The sequence below is a fragment of the Schistocerca nitens genome, chromosome 5 (assembly GCF_023898315.1).
Source record: "Schistocerca nitens isolate TAMUIC-IGC-003100 chromosome 5, iqSchNite1.1, whole genome shotgun sequence".
Lineage (NCBI taxonomy): Eukaryota > Metazoa > Arthropoda > Insecta > Orthoptera > Acrididae > Schistocerca > Schistocerca nitens.
The window spans coordinates 495,128,333-495,147,720 of NC_064618.1; the positions used below are offsets into that span (position 1 = coordinate 495,128,333).

General features: G+C 43.2%; 1 non-coding gene across 1 annotated transcript; it reads left to right on the forward strand.

Moving 5' to 3' along the window:
• Positions 1–4,134: 4,134 nt before the first annotated feature.
• LOC126261393 (U6 spliceosomal RNA) lies at positions 4,135–4,237 on the forward strand. The gene has a single exon (XR_007546699.1). It is a non-coding gene; the product is annotated as a U6 spliceosomal RNA (small nuclear RNA).
• The last annotated feature ends 15,151 nt before the right edge of the window (positions 4,238–19,388 follow it).

A 19,388-nucleotide genomic window follows, 5' to 3' on the forward strand; every position in this document is an offset into this window, starting at 1 on the left:
ACAAGAAGGCTCTGGCGCAGTGGTTAGATCTGTTGCTGTTGCCACAACGGCAGGTTATCAAGATTAAAATGAGTTTGAACGTAGTGTTATAGTCGGCGCACGAGCGATTGGACACAGCATCTCAGAGGTAGCGATGAAGTGGGGATTTTACCACACGACCGTGTACCGTGAATATCAGGAATCCGGTAAAACATCAATCTCCGACATCGCTGCGGCCGGAAAAAGATCCTGCAAGAACAGGACCAACGATGATGGAAGAAATCGTTGAATGTGAAAGAAGCGCAACCGTTCCGCAAATTGCTGCAGATTTCAATGCTGGGCCATCAACAAGTGTCAGCGTACGAATCATTCAACGAAACATCATCGATATGGGCTTTCGGAGCCGAAGGCCCACTCGCGTACCCTTGATGACTTCACGACGCAAAGCTTTACGCCTCACCTGGGCCCGTCAACACTGACAATGGACTGTTGATGACTGGAAACATGTTGTCTGGTTGGATGAGTCTCGTTTAAAATTGTATCGAGCGAGTGGACGTGTACAGGTGTGGAGGCAACCTCATGAATCCATGGACTCTGCATGTCAGCCGGGGTCTGTTGCTGGTGGAGGCTCTGTAATGGAGTGGGGCCTGTGCAGTTGCAGTGATATGGAACCCCCGATACGTCTAGATACGACTCTGACAGGTGACACGCACGGAAGTACCCTGTCTGATCACCTGCCTTCATTCATGTCCGTTGTGCATTCCGAGGGACTTGGGCAATTCCAGCAGGACAATGTTAAACCCCACACATCCAGAATTGCTACAGAATGGCTCCAGAAACACTCTTCTGAGTTAAAACACTTCTGGTGGTCTCCAAACTCCCAAGACATGAACATTATTGAGCATATCTAGGATGCCTTGCAACGTGCTGTTCAGAAGAGATCTCCGCCCCCTCGTACTCTTACGGATTTATGGACAGCCCTGCAGGATTCATGGTGTCAGTTCCCTCCAGCACTGCTTCAGACATTAGTCGAGTCCATGTCACGTTGTGTTGCGGAGCCCCATATGGTTGCCCTGATCACTTTGAGAGCGGCCCTGGGAGGCTGTTTGTGACTTTAAAAGGTTCCTTCGTTCTCTCGTGGGAGGTTTGAGGATCATAATGTTTTCTGTGTGGGTTGTTACGAGAAACTGCACCGGAAAAGGAATTAATTGGCAATTTACGTATTTGTAAAAGCATTTAGCATGTAGTGTGAGTATGGACCAGCCAAGAATGAGAGTCACTAGAAACATTTGGGAATTGGTACGTGTGAGAATTAATGGATCGGCCTAATTTTATGTAAAGTATGGAGATGAGAGGACTACGGTGGGTAGGACACATAGTGCTGATGACAGACAGCAATTCATCCGTAACATTACGAAGACCTGCGAGTGCTAGTGCAAGCTCAATAATTAGAAATCAGTGGCTTCCTGTTGCTTCTCAGAAGTTAGTGTTCCAAAGGAACTTGAAGAGGCTTCAAAGCGGCACTCGATTGAGGCGGATTGCACGATCGGCGTATAATTTGCTGGGTCCGTGAACGGCTGTGATGATGGTGCTGATGTTGTTTGTGACGGTGACTTCCTTGCTCGAAGAAGAGAGCTGCCAGTGGAATATCGTCGTGTGGATGCTGGGCGGCTGGCCGCAGACTGGGTGAGGAGGAGGCCTTCCGTGGGCGAGCCAGAAGGCCGCGGGAAGTGGGCCAGCCAATGGCGCGCCGGGCCCGCGCGCTCTCCATGTACGGCAGGGACGGGATGGCCTGACTCACGGGCCGCCAGCCGACAGCCGCCAACGCTGACTCCTGTCCCCGGCCTGCCGCTGCTGCTGCCGCCGCTCCATTTAAAGGGGCTCAGAAATGTCTGCACCAGAGATTTAACACCAGTGGTTTGCTGGAGCTGAGTTATGAACGTGTCTGTTGAGTGCAAGCAGGAGAATTATTCCACTCCGATTTCGCTAGTCTGCTCGACAACCAGCGGCAAACTTCGGTGATACACGAGGTGTGATCAGAAAGTAACGGGAATTCTTGTTTTTCTTAAAGGATCTTTATTTATTCCTCAACATTGTCTTTGTCTTCTTCATCGTAATCCCCCTGAGATATTATACACTTGTGCCGGCGCTTTTTTCGATCTTGGAATCACTTCTGGAACTTACTTTTTGTTATGGTATTAAGCTGTTTAAGCGATTCTAGTTTTATCTCATCAATGGTGGCAAACGATGTCCTTTCATGGTCTTCTTCAGCCACAGGAATAGAAAGAAGTCGCAGGGGGCTGCGTTCAGCAAATACTGTGGCTGAGGCAACATAACGGTTTTGTTTTTTGCCAAATTTATCACGGACAAAAAAATGTGTGTGAAATCTTATGGGACTTAACTGCTAAGGTCATCAGTCCCTAAGCTTACGCACTACTTCACTTAAATTATCCTAAGGACAAACACACACACACACACACCCATGCCCGAGGGAGGACTCGAACCTCCGCTGGGACCAGCCGCACAGCCCGTGAGTGCAGCGCCTTGCCGGCCGGGTTGACCGAGCTGTTCTAGGCGCTACAGTCTGGAACCGCGCGACCGCTACGGTCGCAGGTTCGAATCCTGCATCGGGCATGGATGTGTGTGATGTCCTAGGTTAGTAAGGTTTAAGTAGTTCTAAGTTCTAGGGGACTGATGACCTTAGAAGTTAAGTCCCATAGTGCTCAGAGCCATTTGAACCATTTTTTTTCAGCGCCTTAGACCGCTCCGCTAATCCCGCGCGGCAATCACGGACAAGCATTGAGGTGTGAGCGGTAGCATTACCACGATGCAATTTCCACTAGTGGTTTTACCACAGCACTGGTCGTTTCCTCTGGTTTTCTTCACGCAAATGGCGCATAACTTCCAGGTAGTATTCCTTATTGACGGCACGACCATAAGGCAAGAACTCATGACGCACTGTTCCAAACCGAGCGAGGTGGCGCAGTGGCTAGCACTCTGGACTCGCATTCGGGAGGACGACGGTTCAATCCCGCGTCCGGCCATCCTGATGTTGGTTTTCCGTGATTTCCCTAAATCGCCCCTGGAAAATGCCGGGATGGTTCCTTTGAAAGGGCACGGCCGACTTCCTTCCCCGTCCTTCCCTGATCCGATGAGACCGATGACCCCGCTGTCTGGTCTAAAAAAAAAAATGGTTCAAATGGCTCTGAGCACTATGGGACTCAACTGCTGAGGTCATAAGTCCCCTAGAACGTAGAACTACTTAAACCTAACTAACCTAAGGACAACACACACATCCATGCCCGAGGCAGGATTCGAACCTGCGACCGTAGCGGTCGCGCGGTTCCAGACTGTAGCGCCCTGACTGGTCTCCTCCCCCAAAAAACAACAACACTGTCCCATGTGATCTAGCTTGTCAAACATTTTTCAGTCTTGACGCTTCATACCGTTTACATTGGGACGACTGGACCTTTGTTTCGACGTTATATCCGTATATCCATGTTTCGTCAACTGTTATAACCTTCTTCAGAAGTTCTATATCGTTGTCGACTTCATTCAGCAATTACTGAGCGATGTTTACGCGATGTCGCTTTTGGTCGAAATTCAACACTTTCGGAACAAACCGTGCTGCTACACGTTCCATGCCCAAAACATCCGAAAAAATTGCTTGGCATGAGCAGAAGGATGTGCCGACATCATCAGCAAACTCTTTCATGGTGATTCGGCGTTTTTCTAGAACCGTTTGCTTTACTTGTTCCACATTATCGTCAGTAATTGATGTGCTAGGGCGTCCAGGGCGGTCGTCCTCTTCAGCGTCTTCTCGACCCTCCTTGAAACGTTTATACTACTCGTTCGCTCTTGTCTTACTCACACTAGATTCGCTAAAAGCTGCAGTCAACATTTCGAATACGGTGCTGCACTTTATTCCATTTTCCGAGCAACATTTAATGCAGATTCTTCGATCCATCTTTTTCGAAACTAAAATTGGTCGAGCCCTCGAAAAGACGAATAAATTTTTCGACTGTCAACAGTAAACTAAATATTAAAAACAGCTCAAAATACAAACATTCATCATGAGCATGTGTACCAACAAGATAAAAAAAATTGAAAATCGGATGTATAAACCCCGCGAGATTAAAAGATTCCCGTTACTTTTTGATCACACATCGCATATCCCATGATTGGACCAATACACAGGAGAGTAGCATGGGCCCTGCGCTAGGATGACACGCAAAATTGTGAAGCATTCCGCATATTGTGTGAGTGTGGCTCAGTGGCTGAGTCTGTAAACGTGAGACTCTAAATCCAAAGGTCTAGTTGAATCCTCGGTTGGTTCAATTATTTTATCTATTACTTATCGCTTCTTTCATATTTGGCAATGATTAGTGCATGTGAGAAACGGCAAGCTCTGTAGTGAGTCGGAGTACACGTTTAACTGTAACCCCTCTACAGCTGGCTGGTGAAGTCAGTTCGAAAGTGGAGGAACGCAAGAGCAAACAACTTCCAATACCACTATGTAGTAAAGCATTTCGTTACTCAGACCACCCACTGGATTCAGGACACCTAGCAAACCCGGTCAACCTGTCGCTTGTTGTACGATAGCCGAGAGGTGAGATTGACACCTCTTCGACGACGAACTCATTAGAGACGAAACAGAAGCTCCGATTCAGCAAGAAAATGAACCGTACCGTGTTCAAAAGAACCATCGTAGCGTTAGCCTAAAGTGAGTTACGTCTACTACTCTCCTCCGTAGTTGTCAGTGGCATGTGAGGCGTGGGTTCGGTTCCCGGTACTGCCAGGAACTTTTCACTGGTGTGAGGACTGGAATAGGTTGCACTCAGCCTTGTGGAGCCAGCTGAGGAGTTAACTGAATGAGAAGTAGCGGCTCCAAGGTTCACAAAGCTGACAATAGTGGCGGATACAGAAAAACCTCAAGGAGGGGGCGCTAAAGATATCTTGTGCTACCTTTACCGTAATAAAAAACAAGCAAGTCACATGCAAAGTTTAAGAAAGTTTTATTTAAACTGATTATACACGTATACAAGACAATGCCATCTTATGATATAAAAAAGATACAATTGTGGTTCTCTTCCTTAAATGATGAATTCTATCGCCTATTCTTCCTCGCAAATTGATTAATTACATCGTCAATAGGACAATCAATGTCAGGGTGAGTGTTGCGGGCAGCTCCGCAAGCGACGCGAGGGGAAGGGGGGGGGGGCAACCCGCCCCCCAAAAAAATTCAAATGGCTCTGAGCACTATGGGACTCAACTGCTGTGGTCATCAGTCCCCTAGAACTTAGAACTACTTAAACCTAACTAACCTAAGGACATCACACACATCCATGCCCGAGGCAGGATTCGAACCTGCGACCGTAGCAGTCGCACGGTTCCGGACTGCGCGCCTAGAACCGCTCGGCCACCAGCGGCCGGCGACCCCCCCCCCCCCCCCCCCACCATATGTATCCACTGGCTGACAATGAGTGGGAGGGTGCTGTGCTGATCCCGTATCTCACCACATCACATCCAAATGTTGCCATTGGTACATGATGACGCGGTGGCTGGTCAGTATCGAGTACACGACCAGATAAAAACGCCAAGTTTCCGTGTAGTTCCTTTTTCTATGGAAAGTACCGAAAACTTAAGCATGGATGGCTGAAAACTTTAGCATCGATTGCTGATCTAAACCGCTGTCCTTCTGGAGACAAGTGCAGTATCTTACCCGCTGCATCACCGTGCTCGGTTTCCACAATAAAATAATGAAGCAGCGCGCTCATAGTCTGCTAATCGTACCGATAATCAAACATGGCACTTAATGGAAGACCCTGTGTCAGTAACAGGCAGCTCCAACAATAGGGGGACCAATCAGCCCGTTCTAAATCAAATCACTCCATCATCACTTCATCGCGACAGGCTTTGTTACGTCCATCCACATAACTCTTAAACGACAGACTGGTTTCACCTTGTCCCTAAATAAGAGCAGAGTACCTAGGCGTGATTCTCAGGCAACATATCACAGTTTTCCGTGGTCCTGCATCCCTTTGAATACAAGTACTTCATCCTCTAAGTACATCATCAAGGCATTGTTTTCTGCAGGGGAACCCGTCCCTTGAGCGGCCAGCATGTTTGGCTCTCACATGGAGGGACGGGAATGATTCTCGGTCCTTCTAACAATCATTCCTCTATGAGATTTTTATAGATGGGGAGACAAAACCTTCTGAGGGCAACTGATAATTTATTTAAAGGGCACGCAGCGGCTCCAGCTTGAAAAAGACAACAATAACAGGCTGTATGTTTCCATGTTAAGCAATTTTTTCTTTACAGTAAGACCAAATTACATCATAGCGAGGGGACGACGCAGCAGTTGGGCAGCGGATGCTGACCCTAAGGATCTGTCTGTGGCATTGAATAGTCCTCGATTATTTTCATTAATACGGTACAAATGCAGTACAAGTTCAGACAGGTACACCTTTCACTGTGGAAGACATCTAATCATAAAAAGTGCATCACAAGTTTTTGTGTGCCATTATTTACATTTTCTGGCTCGAGAAGTATCCAGACATTCCAAACACAGCCACTCTCTGTATGTGATAGCCATTTAATTCGCGGTTCGTACTGAAGGATATAAAGCAGTATTTGTGTAGTAAATTGGATGATGAACGCGAGACAGACAGAATGCCATATGTTCGTTGGTATCAGCTCCTGTGCAACCAGAAGAGCGAGATCCTGTCGTTATCGCTTTGCGGTGTGAGACGTGGAGATAACGGCCCCTTTTGTCCGAGATCAACGCAACGTAGAATCGACGAGATACAGCACTACGTATACATATTTACAGACGCCTTTAAATCTTTCAGTATTTTCAGTAAAGCGTACCTAGACCCATTCTGGTTATTTCTTCCATTGTTCGGCTTTCATCTCAAAGTTTAGCAAAAATTTCTGTCGTCCCTTTTTGTTATGATAGCCAAAAGAACTGTCACTTAACTGACTAACAAAATAAAAACAAATAGTTTTATTCTGCGTATTGAAAGGGATTTTTTAATACAAACAGATGTGACGTTCAGTTGTGCAGCGTCTCGTTGTGATTTTGTTACCCTAGAAATCCCAAATGGGGAAAAATAATTTCTCGTGGTAATCAAATCTACATCTACATCTACATCCACACTCCGCAAGCCACCTGACGGTGTGTGGCGGAGGGTACCTTGAGTACCTCTATCGGTTCTTCCTTCCATTCCAGTCTCGTTATGTTCGTGGAAAGGAAGATTGTCGGTATGCCTCTGTGTGGGCTCTAATCTCTCTGATTTTATCCTCATGGTCTCTTCGAGAGACATACGTAGGAAGAAGCACTATACTACTTGACTCCTCGGTGAAGGTATGTTCTTGAAACTTCAACAAAAGCCCTTACCGAGCTACTGACCGTCTCTCTTGCAGAGTCTTCCACTGGAGTTTATCTATCATCTCCGTAACGCTTTCGCGATTACTAAATGATCCTGTAACGAAGCGCGCTGCTCTCCGTTGCATCTTCTTTATCTCTTCTATCAACACTATCTGGTACGGATCCCACACCGATGAGCAGTATTCAAGCAGTGGACGAACAAGTATACTGTAGCCTAATTCCTTTGTTTTCGGACTACATTTCCTTAGGATTCTTCCAATGAATCTCAGTCTGGCATCTGCTTTACCGACGATTAATTTTATATGGTCATTCCATTTTAAATCACTCCTAATGCCTACAACCAGATAATATATGGAATTAACTGCTTCCAGTTGCTGACCTGCTATATTGTAGCTAAATAGTAAAGGATCTTTCTTTCTATGTATTCGCAGCACATTACACTTGTCTACATTGAGATTCAATTGCCATTCCATGCACCATGCGTCAATTCGTTGTAAATCCTCCTGCATCTCAGTACAGTTTTCCATTGTTACAACCTCTCGATATACTACAGCATCATCCGCAAAAAGCCTCAGTCAACTTCCGATGTTATCCACAAGGTCATTTATATATTTTGTGAATAGCAACGGTCCTACGACACTCACCTGCCTAACACCTGAAATCACTCTTACTGCGGAAGACTTCTCTCCATTGAGAATGACATGCTGTGTTCTATTATCTAGGAACTCTTCAGTCCAATCATACAATTGGTCTGATAGTCCATATGCTCTTACTTTGTTCACCAAACGACTGTGGGGAACTGTATCAAACGCCTTGTGGAAGTCAAGAAACACGGCATCTACCTGAGAACCCGTGTCTATGACCCTCTGAGTCTCGTGGACGAATAGCGCGAGCTGGGTTTCACACGATTGTCTTTTTCGAAACCCATGCTGATTCCTACAGAGTAGATTTCTAATCTCCAGAAAAGTCATTATACTCGAACATAAATGTTGAACATTTCAGCAAGGGTCTTGCCACAGTCTTATCTTCCCTTCAGTTTCACAGTGAAAAATGAAGAATGGAGTTGTAGTTTCATGGTTATAAATTCAGCATTGCATTACATCTAAAATATATTGTAAAGTTGAGGATACTTCTTGTTGTCTATGAACGCCAGTCTCGCGGAGACCAAATAACTATGCTATCGTGTGCTGCATAGTTCAGTGTACAAAAGGATTTGTTTCATTCCACAGATTTGTCCTAAACTTTATAATCACATCCCTTCATAGGAGGCCTCTAAAGTTGTCTCAGGATATTGCACCCATTTTAAATAAGGTCGTATTTAGATTGATTAACTTGATGTCTATTTTATGAGGCACTGTCATAGTTCTTGGCGTACAATGCACGCCGTAGATCATTAGCGTATGAGCGACGGAATTAAGCAAAATATGAATCGAATCCACGCGCGATCTTTACAGTCGGTGACCCATGAAACCACCAAAACTAGGGGTGGTTGTGCAGTAGTTTTCCACACTCATTTAAGAAAATTTAAGGGTACTTTCTCGTTACACATCAGATATTGTTAAAATACTATAGTTCATACAACGGAGATTACTCGATTCGCAGATGGAAACAGCGTACATGCCTCCTTTCTTCACCTCCTAAGGCAAATCCAGGATATGAGCAAATTTTCAACACGTACAAATCAATCAAAAGCGGTCAAAAAGCAAATAAAAAAAAGATAATAATTCGCTTTTGTTTAGACCGGGATCATTAATCGACAAGAAGGGAGAATTCATTTTCCAGTTGTACACACTAGGGATAAATGTCGGTATTCAAATGGTAAGTAGATTAAGATCGTGTATTACTCCAACTTGTGCAAATACATGCAGCAACATACGTAGATGTATATGTAAATTTTTAAAATGGCAAACTCTTAAACATGGCTGCGAATCAGCAACTGTATAAACCTGAAGAGTTTGAAAAAATCAGTCAACCAGTTGCACAGCAAAGGTTAATTAGCCCTTGACCTAAAAATACCTTCTTCAGAAGGAGTAATGTATCACCATCTGTTAGAACAAAGCCCACTCCTTCTGAAGACGATATTTTTAGAAATATCGAAACTTAGGTCAAGGGATAATTAATCCTTTCTTTTGCAACCGGTTTGCTTATTTTTTCAACCTCTTTTTTAATGGCCTTTACACATCGCAAGCGTTGCCTTAAAACAAGAAAGTGAGCAATTGTGGCACTTGTGGCGACGAGTAATGACTGCGAAATAATGACGAAAGTCGTGCACCCGCGAAAGCGCACACCGGAAGCCAAGTGAGTCAGACAGTAGAGCTAACCTAGCTTCTTACTGCGCTCTTGCAATGGAGCAAGTGGGTGAAACGCTGTTACCCCCTTCTCTTGTCTCTTCAGGTTTTGACTGTTCTGTGCATACTGTGGAAACAACGCCGAAAGTGAACAATAACACACAGCTTTCTTGGAGTATTTTCAACCGAATTGTTCTATTGTGTTGATGAATTTTCTATAGACATGCGATAGACTACGTTCAAGCACGCATGAAACACACATATTCTGAATACTCCTCGTAAGTTTATCAGACTGCTAAGTGTACTGCACAGAAACGTAAAAAAAAATTATACACAGTCAGTTAAAGATATCCTTAGATCGTTGTTATTATTATGTTATGCTAGTGATAAAGAAAGACGAGTGATGAAAAATTACAGAAACACTAACCTTTCTGAGTAAAATATAATTAGAATAAATAGTAAATAATATTGTTATTAAAACAAAGCAAAAATAAATTTAATTTTTTCAATGTTACTGTACTTTTTTCTCTCAACAGTAACAATTTTTCAAAATTTACTCGTTACTGTATTAGACAGTCTAATCGTCATCCGAATGTAATTACAACTGTGCGTCGTTCATCTACTCTGACAATTTCAGGCAAAACGATAACACTACAGCAAAATTACTCATTAATCATCGAGTAGGCAAGTTTTCTTTCTTCTTGCTAAAAGTATCTTCTCATACACACCTATGCTCAATAAACGTTCAACTGCTACGTCACAGAGAAGAAAGAAACTTATAAACTATTGCATATTTGCTTCTCCATTTACAGAGTAAAATATGTATTTGAAGTATCTTTTTCCAAGCCGTTGTTAGTTCACATTCTTTATCCTTTTATCACATCTGCTCATCAGGATTATTCTTTAACTTTCTTAGGAGAAAATATGCCTGTACGTATTTCGGTATTAACCATGTTTTCTCGGAAATTGTCATAGTTTCTAAACATGTCAGACAAATGAAAATGGCGCTTTATTGTGATTTGCAGCACATTGCAGATTTTTCATTTTAAGTGTTTGGTAATGATGTAAACTGGCTTAGTTTGTTCTTAAAATTACTGAAGCTATTATCCAGCTTTGTCTTGGTGGATAAAATAATATGATCGAATAAAAATTGTTTCTTGGTATTTTAAAACATCTTTGTGTAATGGTGTCATGGTCATTAAAATAATATTGGTTTATCAGTTTCCGAGGGACTTTGTAAGTCAAAGCTATATGCATAAGGAACGAGTCAGCACATAGTTAACACAATGGTGATCACAAAACTTACGAACAAAGTTAAAGAATTAGTAAAACACGAAGAAACAGAGTGTATACGAATAAATAACACATTACAGAGACTAGTTCTCAGCTACTGCTAGGAACTCCTGTACAGAATTGAAGGATTGCGCCACAAGAAAACTTTCAACATTGATTTGAATGCTTAAGGTTTATTCCTCAGTTATTAAATCAAGCACAGCAACATACAGCTGCAAACAGTTACTTAATGCTACATGTATCAACATTTCTGCTTCCTCCTCAGTTGACGAATACAGAAGATTTACACTATTATTATTATTATTATTAAAATTATTAATTGGATCACTCGTTTCACACGATACTGATAATATGATAATAGTTTAAACAAGTTATCACTGAGTTGTCTATATTATTCGAGAACATATCAATCTATTCTGTAAGCGTTTAGCGCTACTGCCTTCTGCAGCTTGAGAATGCAGATTTATATTAAATGTATCTCTGTGAAAATAATTATTTTTTTTTTACTTCCGAACATAAATTAGAATAATGAAATGTATTTAAATAAGTGCATGGCAGGTGCAATTATTTTTATTTTCACATTTCAACAATTTTTAGAACGTTCAATTCTTGGATGAGTAGCCATCACAAACATAGGCTTGGGGTGTCTTCTCCAGTTACATGCAGGATGATTCCAAACACAGCACCTAACACACGTATACCAGAGTTCGTGGTCTTTACTTACTTCTGCACAGATGCGACATAACTCATTAGGTTCCCTGCTACGTGTAGGTAGTGATTTAAATGCGCTATTAAACTAGTTGTAAACGTCGTCATAGTCATCATCATAAATATTTGAAACGTGCATTACCTCCGAGGACTATGGAGTTTTCTCCTTATTTCTGATATTCTTTTTCTTCTTTTCTGTCTGGTCAGTAAAGCGTTCACGTACTACATACAGCTTTGTCATTCTTGGCCTTCAGCTGAGTTTGTTGTTTCTCTTCATTCCTTAATTGCTCCTTCATTGCAGCTTCTTCCTCCTTTTTCGTGGAGGTATGCGCCTATTACTCCAGTCTGCGATTATATATGAACACGATCAGAGTCTGTATGTCAAAATATTGTATTTATCAAGCAAGTACATGAAATAATAGAATTTATTACTGGTTTTCTGACGTATTCGGACGAAAGGAAATTAGTAATAAATGTAAGCTTAACTTCGTATTTCATAGCTGATGAAAATAACAAGAAATTGGGCTGTTTTATTTGCCTCACATTCGTGGCGAGTGTCTTCTTGTCCCTGTTTGTTACTTACAGTAATCAGAAGAGGACAGCTGTAGTTGTGAGTCGTAATGTTTCGTGCAAGGTTCAAATACTTAATGCGTATGATTATCCGCTGCGTACAGCTACGTAACTTCCCCCTTATCCCATGCTTTTAGGTAGACATATTTTTATTTCGGATCGTTACAGAAAAATACATTCATTCCGTTCTGCCAGTACGCAAAAGTAACAGGTCAACTGTTCTCCAGACGTCAGTGAGTTTTCTCGAATGTAACTGAGAGTTTTAAAGTACGTTCGTAAGTTTTATTTAATAAGTAATGTAGCCGTAACCGCCGGAATATACAGGCAAATATATGTTTTTCTTTGGAGAGATGCAGGAACCAGATGTTAATCCAGGTTACGTAAGCTACGTTTTCCGCAGAGCTCCAGCCTCCGCTGTGTCTCGTAAAGTGAACTACGCCGTATCGATAAAGCAGTGCGACCTTTACGAGCCCCATAAAGTGGCGCAAGCATCCGCCGTTTTCTCGAGCAGCTCTGCAAAATAAACGCGAAGTTAAAGGTGGGGCTGCACTACTTGCCTCTGTGATCGGAATACGCCGCCTCTTCAGAGGATTGTGATCACGCGCGGTGTACGCAGCACCAACGGAGATAAGTTTCTCAGGAAAAGAGATAGCCAATGTCACTTATCTTTGAACACTCAGTTACAACTAGTGTTCTACGAAAGGAGGAACACATCAGTATTTTGTCTTCGCGTGAAGCTTCAGATGTGTAATGCACGTGGAGGTACGAGAAACGCAGAGAAATTTTCTATCGCTCCGATGATCGAGTGTCGGTAATGGAAAGAATTTTTATCACTGCTGAGAGAGACGTGCCGCGTGCATCTCACAACTAGTTGCTACGTGTACGGTATGGCCCCGGATTCCTACATATATCGGTGGGACACAGGGATCAATACACACTCGACGATGGTCCACCCTTTGGATGTGCCATTTAAACCTAATGGAGCCCTTGAATGAGTAGTTCGCATCCCATGTTCGTGAGTTAAACTCCAGCAGAGATGGTTGCATTTTTCCCGATGAAATTATGCATGGTGGTCGTTTGCGACGAAAAAATCAAGTATTTTTTCTTCTCGTAAAAGATTATTGATTAAAATAACGTAGGTATCCATTAATGCATCCCGAAAAATATCAGTTCGTGCTGACCCATGTGTGTTTCATTTGTGAGCCACGCCTCTAGCTCATGGCAGTAACACAGATAACAGGCACGCGGCACGCTGGAGTGTATACTGTTTCGATCGTTATACGGAACAAATAATACTGAAAGGAAAATGGAATTTAACAAAACATTAAAATGAAATCGTTAGAAGATAAGCAGCTAGACACAGCTAAGAAAAGTACAAAGCTGTTTTTCTGACGAAACCATCCCAGCCAGCTTTATGCGGTAAGGATGTAAGGCAACGGTTGTTTTCTGCTGTGTACTAATAAATAACTAACTTCGTCTAGAATTCAAAAATGGAAGACTCCTGCCAATTTAGAGTAGTTCCTAAAGCTACTATTTTAATAGTAATTCAGTTCGTATTGGTACAATACTACGTCTGTGGAATAATTCGTACTGATATTACCGTGATGGAAAATATCCACATTCGAAAATTCCCTATATTGCTCTTCTACCGCTGTATTTCGAAACGAGTTGTGTGGAGCGCTAAACCCACACTCAGGACGAGCGGGGTTCGAATCCCGTCCAACTACGTCATAAATGGGGAAAAAGATGTTTAAGGTTTAACATCTTGTCGACACAATCATTAGAGATGGAGGACCATTCTTTTCTTTTCTTTTTTTCAGAAAAATTCTCCGCAACAGATTTAGGATTCTACGAAAATCCTTTACCTGTAAGGTCGTACGAGAATGTGAATCCCGCTCCTTCTGTTGACGACTGCTTTGTCTTAAACAATACGTCATGTCGGTCGGTTCTGCCTTCCACATTAAGATTTTCCTTACATCCAGTACATTACCTAAGGAGTACTGCAGGACGTTTCTTTATAAAAATCATTGCTCTCGTCTGTTCCTGTCCACCTCCATGTGAGCGATTATTCTATCCGTAATGATACCAACGCCGACGGCACATTATACCTTTGCTTCCTTACGTAATTAGGTCTACACTATTATAAATGTAGATATTCTAAATTCAGCCGAGGGACAGTCATGTAAGAAGTCGAATACAGGAGCGTAGGAGGCAACAGACAGCAGAATTTACGCGACGAGCGGGCCGAACCGAGGCCACGTCTGGCAATAGTAATTAGGAGCCCATGCACCCGTGAGCCGGTTCGCTTATTACTCTGCAAGGACAGGCCGCAGATTGCCATTTCCTTCCCCTGCCAATCACTTTTTGCTGTGTGCAAAGCACTACTTACTTTGTTATTCTCTTTGCCTTTCTCGGAAGCACTTCGTCGTTATGGCGAGATGTCTCGCCTTTTTCGTTTTCTGCGTAACGCTCTTCGGCAGACTAGGACAGCCGCTCCGTGACTGTCAGGAAGGTCGTACTGATGAAGCCTAAATAAATGTAATGAACTAATGTGCTCAGCTGTGGAACCAGTAGATGGGTAATGCTGCTTGCTGACGGGGAAAATTTGTCCCTGCCGCTACCTTTCTATACTCTAGTCGGCTCTGTTTCTCAGTCCCTGGAATGTGTTGAGATTTGTTGTCTCTTGTGACATCTGTACTTTTTTTCCGCCACTGTTTAACCGTTAGAAAACTTCAGGCGACGCACTTCAGGCTTGTGGTTTTTACCTCAGTCTCCGTGTGTCCCTTTACATCATTCCTTGTACCTGACTTAAAAAAGGCGATATTGTACAGATAATGTAAAAAATATGATAAAAAGAGATTAGTTTTGACGAAATATTGTTATAAAGAATATGTAAAGATCCGAAATTTCATAATTTGAAAAAAAATTATTTTTGCGGCTGAATAAGAAATTTATGCGTACATTCAACTGACTTTCCACAGTTGCGACAGCTTCAAATAAAATTAGACAAATTTAAGAACTTATTTTATAGCTCTGATCATGTACACACCGATCAGACGTTAAATTCCAAACTTATTTCTTATTAGACCACGAGCAGTTCCATACAGTAGCAACATCTCGTCCCACACAAAAAGGAGATTTGTGAAACGACGAAAACCTAGTACACAAATGGTCGTTGGGCCTATCTGGCGTAGCCATCGAAATCTAGATATAAAGAGTAGTACGACTGCATAAGTAATGCTACATCTCAGCGTAACAGCTCATATTCAAACACTGTAAGCCTATCGTTTACAGTGCTATATAACAAGTAGTTTTAATTTCTACAGATCTGACTAGATGCTGCGATCCTAAAAATAATGTTCTCAGAGCAGACAAAGGGCATCATCGCCCAACAAACGCAAAACATTTAATTTTTAGTTGGCTATTTGTCATTTAACTCAGTGTGGAGGCCTTACGACTCAAACGTCACGAAGTAAATTGCTATCTGGTTATTGTACAGTGCACAGGTCTGATTGCGTCTGTTCTTTGTCCTAATCGATTAGCAGCCTAGAATGAGGCAGAAAGCGACGTGGTAACAATGCGTCACTGTCCCTTGTTCTATTGAGAACTTACACCTTTGAACAGCGAGCAATTGTCTCACTGGCGGATAGTTCCAGGACGACATTGTGTACCATTAATAACACTCTCAGCGGCGCCCAGACGAGATCGATAAAGGCGAGGGGGCCCGGGACTTCGTTGGCAGTCTTGATGACGGAATTCGATGCGTTGCAAAAGTAGATCTCTGTCTTGAGGAGACAGTAAATTTGGGCAAGGACTGAGCGTTCGTAGGACCAAGATGCCGCAATCAGCACAGTCATTGCTGTCAGTGTATATTGTAACTAACATAGTGGTGACTCTGCGTCTGCTTCCAGCGGGGAATGTGCCTTCTTCGCCACACTATATCAAAAAGCCAGTGGCACACAAGTCCATAATCCTGGCTAAGCTGGTCCTCCATTAGTCCGAAACTTGTCACAGTATTCAACTACCCAAGCACCCACCCCACTCGCAAACGACGGCTATCGATCACCCTGCAGTAGGAATACCAACCGACAGCGTCAGCAACAGGACGTTCTCATAAAGCAGGACAATAACCTGTGCTTTTAACAAACCTCTCTGGAACGAATATTAATATTTAGCGTCCCGTGTAATAAGGTCACTAGAGGTAGAGAATCGAGAATAGAACAGGAAGTTGGACAAGAATGGGGGGAGTGAGGTCTGGTTCATTCCTTATATGCATATCATATATCCTTTCTTTATTGTTGGGGCCTCTAGTCTCCGACGTAGGCTCTGTAACATGAGCGTAAGGAGGGATCCATGAAAGAAGCGTTCAGTCATTCTGAAAGTAAAATTTCGTCAACCGAACTGACTAAACACCCTTACGTAAAATCAGTAAGCGGTTCGAAATTATCTATCCAGTCTCTTAGTGACCACACAGGCACTGAAAAGGAAGATAACAGAAAGAAGGCCGAAATACTGAACTCGGCCTTCTGAAATTGTTTCACCGCGCAAAATCGTAAACACGGTTCCTCCTTTCAATCATTGTAAACGTCAAAATGAGAGATATTCAGATTACCAATCACGGAAAGGAAAAAAACTTCATAGTTGTGGAAAGACATCAGGACCAGATGACATCCTGTAAGATTCTACAAAGAGTATGCAAAAGAACTTGCTCCCCTTCTAGCAGCAATTCGTCATAGTCCCTGGAGCAACAAAGGGTACCTAGTGACAGGAAAAGCGCGCAGGTCATTGCCGTTATCAAGAAGAGTCGCAGGACAGATGAACATAATTATAGGCCTATATTGTTGACGTCAATGTGTTGACGATTTATCGAAAATGTTTTATGTTCAAGAATTATAACGTTTCTGGAGAACGGAAATCTCGTCTACAAAAATCAACATGGATTCCCCAAACGGCCAGCTTGCGAAACTCAGGTCGCTCTGTTCCTCCATGACATCCACAGCGCTGTAGACATCGGCGCTCAACTTGATTTCAGGAGGGCGTTTGACACCGCCCCTCACTGCCGTCTAGTGGAAAAAAAAAATACGAGCTTACCAAGTATCGAACCAGTTTTGTGACTAGATGCAGGACTTCCTTCCAGATAGAACTCAACACATCTTAACGGAACAAAATTGACAGATGTAAATGTAATTTCCGGAGTACCCCACGAAAGTGTGATCAGACCGCGTATGTATAGAAGTAATATAGTAGTAAGCGCCGGAAGCACTTTAAGACGGTTTGCAGATGATGCGGTTGTCTATAACAAAGTAGCAACGCCAGAATACAGTATCGATTTGCAAAATGACGTATAGAGGATTGATTGATGAACTGGTAGTTGACCCTGCGCGTCAATAAATGTAACACATTGAGGACACATAGGAAACGAAATCCGCTATTGTACAACTACACGATTGATGGGAAAATGCTGGAAACGGTATCTGCCATAAAATAACTGGGAGTAACTACTCGTATCCAGAGCGACCTTAAGTGGAATAACCACGTAAAACAAATAGCAGGAAAATCAGAAACCCATAGAAAGAACCTTAAGACAATGTAACTCATCCCTGAAAGAAGTGACTTACAAAGCCTTTTTCGGTCGATTCTTGAGTATTGTTTATCCTGGGACCCATACCAGGCAGGACTGATAGGAGCGACAGAGAAGATCCAACGGAGAGCGGCGCGTTTCGTCACGGAGTCGTTTAGTCGGCGCGAGAGCGTTACGGGGATGTTCATCTAACTCCAGTGGCAGACGCTACAAGAGAGGCCTCACGGAGAGGTTTGGTATTACAATTTCGTGAGAGGCGGACAACATATGACTTCCTCCCACCTACATCTCGCGATATGAACACGACGAATAATATCGAGAAATTAAACCTAATATAGAGGCTTCCTGACAATCATTCTTCTCAAGCGCCATTCGCGAGTGGAACATAGAAGGGGGATCAGTTAGGGGTACCAGAAGTACCCCCCACCTCCCTCCATCAGGTGGTTTGCGGTACACTGATATGCCTGTAAAACATGTAGCGGAATTATTTCCAACATTGACGAAAAGATATTATCCAAGAGAATTTATCCGAATGAACATTTAACTCCGCAATGTAGCGTGCGCAGTTTTGAAATTCCCTGGCAGACTGGATGCGTGTGCCGGATCCGGATTCAAACCCGCAACATTGTCTTTCGCGGGTTGTGCTCTTATCAACTAAGCTATCCATACATGATTCACGATCCCTCCCCGAGAGCTTGCACAAGAATCCTTTCCCTACTTACCAAACTTCGCAGAAGTTGTTCTACACATTTTGCTGAACTAGCGCTTCTAGGAGGAAGAATCTCTTCCACAATTGGAACTCCAGCTAGCGTCATACAAGTTCTGTTTGCTTCAAATCGGGATACGGAGAAAAGCCAGTTGCACTAACCCCGGCCGTTTTTCCACAGTCCCTGACAAAAAATGGTTCAAATGGCTCTGAGCACTATGGGACTCAACTGCTGAGGTCATCAGTCCCCTAGAACTTAGAACTACTTAAACCTAACTAACCTAAGGACATCACACACATCCACGCCCGAGGCAGGATTCGAACCTGCGACCGTAGCGGTCGCGCGGTTCCAGACTGTGGAGTCCCTGACACAATTACCCCAGAGAATAATACTTTCGATACGGACAATGACTTATTCTAAACTGCTGTGGGACGCAAGTAACGTTCTTGGCATGTTTCTCTGTTCATTAACCTCTACGTTAAAATTTACGAGCCGAAGCAAGGAACGGTATCAACCAGCTACACGTCGTGAATTTTAATGGTCGACACGACACACATAGACAAGTACCAAACGCCAGCAGCGGCCGCGTCAGTCCAACCCCGTGACTAACAGCTCCATAATGCGCCCGTCCACTGCTTCACGAAGCCATGACGGCATTTGTCATTACAACACAACCAAAAAAAAAAATGGTTCAAATGGCTCTCAGTACTATGGGACTTAACATCTGAGGTCATCAGTCCCCTAGAACTTAGAACTACTTCAACCTAACTAACCTAAGGACATCACACACATCCATGCCCGAGGCAGGATTCGAACCTGCGACCGTAGCGGTCTCGCGGTTCCAGACTGTAGCGCCTAGAACCGCTCGG